We start from the raw sequence: 12,176 nt of genomic DNA, 5'->3' as shown, positions 1-12,176 counted from the left end.
GGTTGGTCATAACTTTCCTTCCAAGGAGTAAGCGTCTTTTAATTTCCTGGCTGCAATCACCATCTGCAGTGATTTTGGAGCCCCAAAAGATAAAGTGAGCCACTGTTGCCACTCTGGGACAATATCAAATGCACCAACATTCGGATTATAGGGGTCGCAGAAGAAGAGAAAATAGAGTATGAGAAAATTTTTGAAGAGATTATAGTTGAAAATTTCCCCAGCATGGAAAAGGAAATAGTCAATCAAGTTCAAGAGGCACAAAGAATCCCATACAGGATAAGCCCAAGGAGAAACTCTCCAAGACACGTACTAATCAAACTAACAAAGACTAAACACAAAGAAAGAATATTAAAAGCAAGGGAAAAGCCACAAGTAACATGCAAGGGAAACCCCATACGTTTAACAGCTGATCTTTCAACAGAAACTCTGCAGGTTAGAAAGGAGTGATAGGATGTATTTAAAGTACTGAAAGGGGAAAATCTACAACCAAGATTACTGTACCTGAAAAAGATCTCATTCAAAATCAATAGAGAAAGCCTGCTCACAGCACTAACATAAAACTTACATATTCTTCACAAAGTATAATCCCTCCTTCCTTGAAAAGAGTAAACGTCTTTAAACCTCTTCTGGCAGTTAGATTCTGAGTCAGAGGGCTGACTTGAAGTTCCATTTCTGCACACCAACTTTGTAACTTTGGGTAAACAACATTACTTTTGAACCTCTGCTTCTCTGTTAAAACAAAGAAGAAAAAGAAGAAGAACTGCTGATAAGAACAGGCTGTCTCATTTAATTTCATGGCAACCCTGAAAGACATGCTTTAAAAACAATAAAGCACCTACATAAGTAAAAAACAAAACAAAACAAAATCGATGGAGAAATCAAAAGCTTTTTCAGACAAACAAAAGTTAAGAGAATTCAGTACCACCAAACCAGCTTCACAACAAATGTTAAATGGACTTATATAGTCAAGAAATACAAGAGAAGAAAAAGATCTACAAAAGCAACCCCAAACAATTCAGAAAATCGCAATAGGAATGTATATATCAATAATTGCTTTAAGTGTAAATGGATTGAATGCTCCAACCAAAAGACATAGACTGGCTGAATGGATACAAAAACAAGACCCATATATATGCTGTCTACAAGAAACCCACTTCAGACCTCAGGACACATATAGACTGAAAGTGAGAGGATGGAAAAATATATCCCATGCAAATGGGAAGCAAAAGAAAACTGGAGTAGCAGTCTTCATATCAGACAAAATAGTTAAAATACAGAATATTAAAAAAGATAAGGAAGGACACTATATAATGATCAAGGGATCAATCCAAGAGGAAGGCACACAATTGTAAGCATCTGTGCACCCAACATAGGAGCACCTCAATACATAAGACAAACACTAACAGACATAAAAGGAGAAATTAACAGTGACACAATCATAGTAGGAGACTTTAACATCCCACTCACACCAATGGACAGATCATCAAAACAGAAAATTATTAGGGAAACCCAAGTTTTCAATGATACATTAGATGAGATGGATCGCAATGATATCTTCAGGACATTCCATTCAAATGCAGAAGAATTCACCTTCTTCTCAAGTGCACATGGAACATTCTCCAGGATAGACCACATCTTGGGTCACAAATCAAGCCTCAGTGAATTTAAGAAAATCAAAATCATATAAGCATCTTCTCTGACCACAATGCTATGAGAGTAGATATAAATTACAAGAAAAAAAAAAGTAAAAAACACAAAGACATGGAGATTAAACAGTACATTTCTAAATAACCAACAGGTTACTGAAGAAATCAAAAGGGAAATAAAAAAATTTCTAGAAACAAATGACAATGAAAACATTACAACTCAAAACCTATGGGATGCAGCAAAAGCAGTTCCAAGAGGGAGGTTTATAGCAGTACAATCCTACCTCAAGAAACAAGAAAACTTCAAATAGACAACTTAACTTTACACTTAAAAAACTGGAAAAAGTTTGGGAGAATGACATTCTAACATGTATACTATCATGGGAATTGAATCGCCAGTCTATGTCTGACGCAGGATGCAGCATGCTTGGGGCTGGTGCATGGGGATGACCCAGAAAGATGTTCTGGGGAGGGAGGTGGGAGGGGGGTTCATGTTTGGGAATGCATGTAAGAATTAAAGATTTTAAAATTTAAAAAATAAAAAACTAAAAATTAAAAAAAAAAAAAAACAAAAACTGGAAAAAGAACAAAAGACCCGAAAATCAGAAGACAGAAAGAAATAATAAAGATCAGAGCAGAAATAAGTGAAAAGGAAGTGAAAGAAACAATAGTAAAGATTAATAAAACTAAAAGCTAGTTCTTTGAGAAGATAAACAAAATTGACAGACCTTTAGCCAGACTCATCAAGAAAAAAAGAGAGAAGATTCAAATCAACAAAATTAGAAATGAAAAAGGAGAGGTTACAAGAGACAATGCAGAAATACAAAGGATTATAAGAGACTATTATGAACAACTATATGGCAATAAAATGGATAACCTGGAAAAAATGGACAGATTCTTAGAAAAGGTTAATTTTCCAAGACTGAACCAGGAAGAAATAGAAATTATGAACAACCCAAATAAAAGCACTGAAATTGAAGCTGTGATCAAAAATCTCCCAAAAAACAAAAGCCCAGGACCAGATGACTTCATAGGAGAATACTATCAAACATTTAGAAAAGAGCTAATGCCTATCCTTCTAAAACTCTTTCAAAAAGTTGCAGAGGAAGGAACACTTCCAAGTTCATTCTACGAGGCCACCATAACCCTGATACCAAAACCAGACAAAGACAACACAAAAAAAGAAAACTACAGGCCAATATCACTGAAGAACATAGATGCAAAAACCTCAACAGAATTTTAGCAAACAAAATTCAGCAACACATCAAAAGACTCATACACCATGATCAAGTTGGGTTTATTCCAGGAATGAAAGGATTTTCCAATATATGCAAATCAATCAAAGTGATACACCATATTAACAAATTGAAACATAAAAAACATATGATAATTTCAATAGATGCAGAAAAAGCCTTTGACAAAATTCAGCATCCATGTACAACTAAAACTGTTCAAAAAATGGGCATAGAAGGAACCTACCTCAACATAGTAAAAGTCATATATGATAATCCTACAGCAAGCATTATTCTCAATGGTGAAAAACTGAAAGCATTCCCCCTAAGATCAGGAACAAGATAAGGGTGTTTACTTTCACCACTTAAAAAAAATTAATTTATTTATTTTAATTGGAGGCTAATTACTTTACAATATTGTGGTGGTTTTTTCCATACATTGATATGAATCAGTCACAGATGTACATGTGTCCCCCATCCTGAACCCCCCTCCCACCTCCCTCTCCATCCCATCCCTCTGGATTATCCCAGTGCACCGGCTTTGGGTGCCCTGTTTCATCCATTGAACTTGGACTGGTCATCTATTTCACATATGGTAATAACATGTTTCAATGTTATTCTCTCAAAGCATCCTACTGTCACCTTCTCCCGCAGAGTCCAAAAGTCTATTCTTTCTATCTGTGTCTCTTTTGGTGTCTCGCATATAGGGTTGTTGTTACCATCTTTCTAAATTCCATATATATGCGTTAATATACTGTATTGGTGTTTTTCTTTCTGGCTTACTTCACTTTGTATAATAGGCTCCAGTTTCATCCACCTCATTAGAACTGATTCAAATGTTTTCTTTTTAACAGCTGAGTAATATTCCATTGTGTATATGTACCACACCTTTCTTATCGATTCTTCTGCTGATGGACATCTAGGTTGCTTCCATGTCCTAGCTATTGTAAACAGTGCTGCAATGAACATTAGGGTACATGTGTCTCTTTCAATTCTGGTTTCCTCGGCCACTTTCACCACTGTTATTCAACATAGTTCTGGAAGTCCTAACTACAGCAATCAGAGAAGAAAAAGAAATAAAAAGAATCCAAATTGGAAAAGAAGAAGTAAAGCTCTCACTACAGATGACATGATACTGTACATAGAAAACCCTAAAGATAGTATCAAGAAATTACTAGAGCTAATCAGTGAATTTAGCAAAGTTGTGGGATACAAAATCAATACACAGAAATCACTTGCATTTCTATACACTAACAATGAAAAATCAGAAAGAGAAATTAAGGAATCAATCCCATTCACCATTGCAACAAAAAGAATTATATATCTAGGAATAAACTTACCTAAGGAGACAAAAGAACTGTGCACAGAAGATTATAAGACACTGGTGAAAGAAATCAAAGACGATGTAAAAAGACAGAGTGATATTTTATGTTCCTGGCTAGGAAGAATCAATATTGTGAAAATGACTATACAATGAAATGCAATCTACAGATTCAATGTGATCCCTATCAAATTACCAATGGCACTTTTCACAGAACTAGAACAAAAAAATTTCACAATTCATATGAAAACACAAAAGACCCTGAATAGCCAAATCAGTCTTAAGAAAGAAGAATGGAGCTGGAGGAATCAACCTTCCTGACCTCAGATTATACTACAAAGGTACAGTCATCAAGACAGTATAGTACTGGCACAAAAGCAGAAATATAGACCAATGGAACAAGATAGAAAGCCCAGAAATAAACCCATGCAACTATGGGTACCTTATTTTTGACAAATGAGGCAAGAATACACAATGGGGCAAAGACAGCCTCTTCAATAAAGAGGAGGGAAAACTGGGAACACTGGACAGCTATGTGTAAAAGAATGAAATTAGAACACTTCCTAGCACCATACACAAAGAGAAACTCAAATGGATTAAAGATCTAAATGTAAGACTGGAAACTATAGAACTCTTAGAGGAAAACATAGGCAGAATACTTGATGACATAAATAAAATCAAGATCCTCTATGACCCACCTCCTAGAGTAATGGAAATAAAAACAAAAGTAAACAAGTGGGACCTGATTACACTTAAAGGCTTTTGCACAGCAAAGGAATCTATAAGCAAGGTGAAAAGACAACCTTCAGAATGGGAGGAAATAATAGCAAATGAAACAAATGACAAAGGGTTAATTTCCAAACTATACAAGCAACTCATACAACTTAATACCAGAAAAACAGACAATCCAATCAAAAAGTGGGAAAAATATCTAAACAGGCATTTCTCCAAAGAAGATATACAGATGGCTAACAAACACATGAAAAGATGCTCAACATCACTCATTATTTCAGAAATGCAAATCAAAACTACAATGAGATATCACCTCACACCAGTCAGAATGGCCATCATCAAAAAGTCTACAAACAACAAATGCTGGAGAGGGTGTGGAGAAAAGGGAATGCTCTTACACTGTTGGTGGAATGTAAATTGATACAGCCACTATGGAAGACAGTATGGAGATTCCTTTAAAAATCTAGGACTAAAACCACCCTATGACCCAGCAATCCCACTCCTAGGTATATACCCTGAGGAAACCAGAATTGCAAAGGACGCATGTATCCCATTATTCATTGCAGCACTGTTTACAATAGCTAGAACATAGAAACAATCTATGTCCATTGTGATACATATTCACAATGGAATATGACTCAGCCATAAAAAGGAATGCATTTGAGTCAGTTCTAATGAAGTGGATGAACCTAGAACCTATTACACAGAGTGAAGTAAGTCAGAAAGAGAGAGATAAATATCACATTCTAATGCATAGATACAGAATTTAGAAAAATGGTACTGAAGAATTTATTTGCAGGGAAGCAGTGGAGAAACAGACACACAGAATAGACTTATGGACACGGGAAGAGGGGAGGACAGGGTGAGATGTATGGAATGTGGAAACTTACATTACCATATGTAAAATATATAGCCAACGGGAATTTGCCGTATTGTTCAGGAATCTCAAACAGGGTCTCTATATCAACCGAGAGGGGTGGGATGGGGAGGAAGATGGGAGGGAGATTCAAAAGTGAGGGGATATATGTATACCTATGACTGATTCATGTTGAGGTTTTACAGAAAAACAACAAAATTCTGTAAAGCAATTATCCTTCAATTAAAAAAACAAACAAATTTTTAAAAAGTGAAAAAATAAAGCAATGAACTAAAAGTGGTGTCAGGGAAGAGCTATAGGGAGAAAATGTTTTTTAGAAGATTGTTGCTGTTGTTTAGGTGCCAAGTTGTGTCTGACTCTTTGTGATCCCCTGGACTGCAGCATGCCAGGCTTCTCTGTCCTTCACCACCTCCTGGAGCTTCCTCAAACCCATGTCCATCGAGTCAGTGATGTCATCCAACTATCTGGTCCTCTGTCGTCTCCTTCTCCTCCTGCCTTCAATCTTTCCCAGAGCATCAGCTCTTTGCATCAGGTGGCCAAAGTATTGGAACTTCAGCTTTAAAATCAGTCTTTCCAATGAATATTCAGGGTTGATTTGACTGGTTTGATCTCCTTACTGTCCAAGGGATAGTTCAGATGGCCAGAAGACCTCACTGCCATTCTTCAACCACTTTTGATTTTCTTGAAATTCACTAGTTAACTTATTCAGCCTTCAAGTCTTTGATTTAAAAAAAACTATTTACTCCCTCTGCTAGGAGCTCTACCCTTTCCTTGGGGTCTGTGGCCACAGTTACTGCCCTTGAGAAGCTCACTTGAGTCCATGCTAACATTCCTGTGGCAGGTTTCAGGCAGGCACCTTCTGATTGCTAATTTCTAGGGAATTAGGAATAATGGACCCCAAGCACAGGAAACAGGTTCTGCTGCTGGAATGTGTACTCAGAATATGACAAAAGTGTCCATGATCATAAGACCCATTTTCTACACTTGAATCAGTACTTACAGATTAATCTCAATTTTTTCCTCCAATAATTATTTGGCAGGTTAAACCCTCCCTAGATATTGCTACAACTCTGAAAGTTTAAAAAATTGCAGAGCATATGGAATGTTATTTATTTTGGAATGTGCTTTTTCTAAAATTTATAAATGTGGCTGTTATGTTAAAGAACGTTAAGAAAATAGAAAGATGAAAATAACATCATATATAATCCTAAAACCCCAACGATATGTGGCAAATGCCTGGCACAGTAACTGGTGCCTAAGAAGTGCTCAGAAATTATTTGTTGAATGAATGAATAGACATATGTTTCTTTTGAAAATCCAGTGAGTGACAGATCTTTATACTTCAAGGGTGAATTTCATTTTTGGTAATGGCCAATAGCCCTTTTATGTCAAGGGTGTTGATGTGGTGGATTACCAACATGGGTAACACTTTCTGAACATAATGAGGCTTGACTATCAAATATTGGGGACAACTGGGCTAGATATTAGAAGATTTGGATTCTAGTCTTAGCTCTGACATTACCATGATCTGTAATAGTAGAAATCTATTAGCGCATCCATGCTTGGCTCTGTCTAGCCATCTCAGCAAGTAAGAGAGCCACGGTCCTTTTTGTTTTGGAGTTTATAGTGTAGTAAGGGAGAATACAGGGCTTCCCTGATGGCTCAGCATTAAAGAGTCCACCTGGTGAGCAGGAGATTCAGGTTTGATCCCTAGGTTGGGAAGATTCCCCTGGAGAAGGAGATGGCCACCCACTCCAGTATTCTTGCGTGGAGAATTCTAGGGACAGAGGAGGCTGATGGGTTACAGTCAAAAACGAGTTGGCATGACTTAGCGATTAACCAACAACAATAAAGGAAGAAGACACTGGTTCTTCCATGGGGCAGAGAGGGGACAAGATTAGGGACACATGCTAAGAATGGAAGGATCTCAGTTTCCTCATCTGTAAAACAAGAGACTTGGACAGTTCTGACATGGTATGACTATGGTTAAGTTGTTCGTCTTGATCAGAAAGCAATTTTTGAAATAAATCCGTTTCACCTTGCATAGACAACAGCCATAGATTTGGCTTGCAGATTTTTAGGGGGAGTTAGCAGGAACTGTGGTGTTGGAGAAGACTCTTGAGAGTCCCTTGGACTGCAAGGAGATCTAACCAGTCCATCCTAAAGGAGATCAGTCCTGGGTGTTCCTTGTAAGGACTGATGCTGAAGCTGAATCTCCAATACTTTGGCCACCTCATGTGAAGAGTTGACTCATCGGAAAAGACTCTGATCCTGGGAGGGATTGGGGGCAGGAGGAGAAGAGGATGACAGAGGATGAGATGGCTGGATGCAACACCGACTCCATGGACATGAGTTTGGGTAAACTCCAGGAGTTGGTGACGGACAGGGAGGCCTGGCGTGCTGTGATTCATGGGGTCGCAAAGAGTCAGACACAACTGAGCGACTGAACTGAACTGAACAGACTAGGAGCTCCCTGACCTTGACTGTCGCCCCTTTGTTGCTCAAGGGGGAAACTTCAGGATGGTTGCCGAGGCCAGTGATTATACTGGATCTAGCTTTGCTGTCGGTTGTCTACAAAAAAGTTCTTTACATCATGAAGGGACTATGGAGCAATCTAATGACATGGATATTCTAAGTGGTGTTCAGACTTTAGCCACAGTCAGATGGCCTCTTTTCATCAAGCTGAGGCTACCTGTTTTGATCTTGGCCACTGATCTGATCTGTGCTTGGACCTTGTAAAAATGAGGCATGTAGTTTTGTAGATATTTAGGCATCAACTCTAGCTAGAGAGTGTGCCCTGCTGGTTCCTTCTCCATGCCCAATGTACCCAATTCTTGACACATTGCTTGAATGAGAGGATGATTTTGGCTTTGTGTAGTTGCAACCTTGGTTTTCACAAGAGACTCACCAGTTATTGTAGCTTTGTGAATTTGGGCAAGTCACTTTTTTTTCTAGGACTCAATTTTCCAATATTTTCAATGAAAGTATTCCATTAAATCATCGTGGAGTCTTCTTATACCACAAAAGTTCTTCAGTTCTAGAGGTGACCCCAGGTAGTCATACCATATTTTCCCATTTTAAAAGCATACTGGCAAACAGGATAGAAATCCAGAATGTTGGGACTGAATAGGTATTAGGCTTTATTTTTAGATTAAAATTTCAACTTATTTATAAAAGTAATGGGCTTCCCAGGTGGTGCTAGTAGTAAAGAACCTGCCTGCAACGCAGGAGACATGAGTCGTGGGTTTGATCTCTGGGTCAGGAAGATCCCTGGAGAAGGACATGGCAGCCCACTCCAGTATTCTTGCCTGGAGAATCCCATGGACAGAGGAGCCTGGTGGAGTAGCCTGCCAACTCCATATAGTTGCAAAGAGTTGGACACAACTGAAGCAAATTAGCAAGCACGCATAAAAGTAATACTAATCAGGGCACAAAATATGGAACACAAGAACAGAAATACTAAAAAATATTATATATTATCTATTCAGAATATTGCATCACTATCCCACCCAGAGATAATCACTACATATATGGATTAATCTATGTTTATTGAAAAATAACATAAATTTAATCTATTTGTTGTTGTTCAGTTACTAAGTTGTGTCTGACTCTTTGCAACCCCATGGGCTGCAGCACACCAGGCTTCCTTGTCCTTCACCATCTCCTGGAGTTTGTTCAGATTCATGTCCATTGAGTCAGTGATGCCATCCAATCATCTCATCCTCTGCTGCCCCCTTCTCCTCCTGCCTTCAATCTTTCCCAGAATCAGAGTCTTTTCCAATGAGTCAGTTCTTTGCATAAGATGGCCAAAGTATTGTGGTTTCAGCTTCAGCATTGGTCCTTCCAATGAATATTCAGGACAGATTTATTGACTATGCCAAAGCCTTTGACTGTGTGGATCACAATAAACTGTGGAAGATTCTGAAAGAGATGGGAATACCAGACCACCTGACCTGCCTCTTGAGAAGCCTATGCAGGTCAGGAAGCAACAGTTAGAACTGGACATGGAACAACAGACTGGTTCCAAATAGGAAAAGGAGTGCGTCAAGGCTGTATCTTGTCACCCTGCTTATTTAACTTCTATGCAGAGTACATCATGAGAAACGCTGAGCTGGAAGAAGCACAAGCTGGAATCAAGATTGCCGCGAGAAATATCAATAACCTCAGATATGCAGATGACACCACCCTTATGGCAGAAAGTGAAGAAGAACTAAAAAGCCTCTAAAGTGAAAGAGGAGAGTGAAAAAGTAGGCTTACAGCTCAACATTCAGAAAACTAAGATCGTGGCATCTGGTCCCATCACTTCATGGGAAATAGATGGGTAAACAGTGGAAACAGTGTCAGACTTTATTTTTTGGGGGGCTCAAAATCACTGCAGATGGTGACTGCAGCCATGAAATTAAAAGATGCTTACTCCTTGGAAGAAAAGTTATGACCAACCTAGATAGCATATTAAAAAGCAGAGACATTACTTTGCCAACAAAGGTCCATCTAGTCAAGGCTATGGTTTTTCCAGTGGTCATGTATGGATGTGAGAGTTGGACTGTGAAGAAAGCTGAGTGCTGAAGAATTGATGCTTTTGAACTGTGGTGTTGGAGAAGACTCTTGAGAGTCCCTTGGACTGCAAGGAGATCCAACCACTCCATCCTAAAGGAGATCAGTCCTGGGTGTTCATTAGAAGGATTGATGCTAAAGCTGAAACTCCAGTGCTTCAGCCACGTATGCGAAGAGTTGACTCATTGGAAAAGACTCTGATGCTGGCAGGGATTGGGGCAGGAGAAGGGGATGACAGAAGATGAGATGGGTGGATGGCATCACCGACTCAATGGACATGAGTTTGAGTGAACTCCGGGAGTTGATGATGGACAGGGAGGCCTGCTGTGCTGTGATTCATGGGGTTGCAAGGAGTTGGACACGACTGAGTGACTGAACTGAACTGATTTCCTTTAGGATTGACTGGTTTGAGTTCCTTGCAGTCCAAGGGACTCTCAAGAGTCTTCTCCAACACCACAGTTCAAAAGCATCAATTCTTTGGCACTCGGCTTTCTTTATGGTCCAACTCTCACATCCGTACATGACTACTGGAAAAACCATAGCCTTGACTAGATGGACCTTTGTTGGCAAAGTAATGTCTCTGCTTTTTAATATGCTGTCAAGGTTGATTATAGCTTTTCTTCCAAGGAGCAAGCATCTTTTAATTTCATGACTGCAGTCACCATCTGCAGTGATTTTGGAGCCTCCCAAATAAAGTCTGTCTCTGTTTCCATTGTTTCCCGATCTATTTGCCATGAAGTGATGGGACCAGATGCCATGATCTTAGTTATCTGAATGTCGAGTTTTAAGTCAACTTTTTCACTCTCCTCTTTCATCACGAGGCTCTTTAGTTATTCTTTGTTTTTTGCCGTAAGGGTGGTGTTATTTGCGTATCTGAGATTATTTATATTTCTCCTGGAAATCTTGATTCCAGCTTGTGTTCATCCTGCCTGGCATTTCACATGATGTACTCTGCATATAAGTTAAATAAGCAGGGTGACAATATACAGTCTTGACATACTACTTTCCCAGTTTGGAAGCAGTCTGTTGTTCCATGTCCAGTTCTGTTGCTTCTTGACTTGCATAAAGATTTCTCAGGAGGCAGGTCAGGTGGTCTGTTATTCCTATCTCTTTGAGAATTTTCCACAGTTTGTTATGATCCACACAGTCAAAGGCTTTGGCATAGTCAATAAAGCAGAAGTAGATGTTTTCTGGAACTCTCTTGCTTTTTTTGATGATCCAGATCCAACGGATGTTGGCAATTCGATCTCTGGTTCCTCTGCCTTTTCTAAATCCAGCTTGAACATCTGTAATTTCATGGTTCACATACTGTTGAAGCCTGGCTTAGAGAATTTTGGCATTACTTGGCTAGCATGTGAGATAAATGCAATTGTGCAGTAGTTTTAGCCTTCTTTGGCATTGCCTTTTGTTCGGGATTGGAATAAAAACTGACGTTTTCCAGTCCTGTGGCCACTGCTGAGTTTTCCAAATTTGCTCATATTGTGTGCAGCACTGTCACAGCATCATCTTTTAGGATTTGAAATAGCTCAACTAGAATTCCATCACCTCCACTAGCTTTGTTCGTAGTGATGCTTCCTAAGGCTTGCTTGACTTCGCATTCCAGGATGTCTGGCTCTAGGTGAATGATCACACCATCATGGTTATCTGGGTCAGGAAGATCTTTTTTTGTATAGTTCTTCTGTGTATTCCTGCCACCTCTTCTTAATATCTTCTGCTTCTGTTAGGTCCATACCATTTCTGTCCTTCCCATCTTTGCATGAAATGTTCCCTTGGTATCTCTGATTTTCCTGAAGAGATCTCTAGTCTTTCCCATT

The sequence above is a fragment of the Ovis canadensis genome, chromosome 14, assembly GCF_042477335.2.
Source record: "Ovis canadensis isolate MfBH-ARS-UI-01 breed Bighorn chromosome 14, ARS-UI_OviCan_v2, whole genome shotgun sequence".
Classification (NCBI taxonomy): Eukaryota; Metazoa; Chordata; class Mammalia; order Artiodactyla; family Bovidae; genus Ovis; species Ovis canadensis.
Note: the sequence above shows the minus strand (reverse complement) of the source record.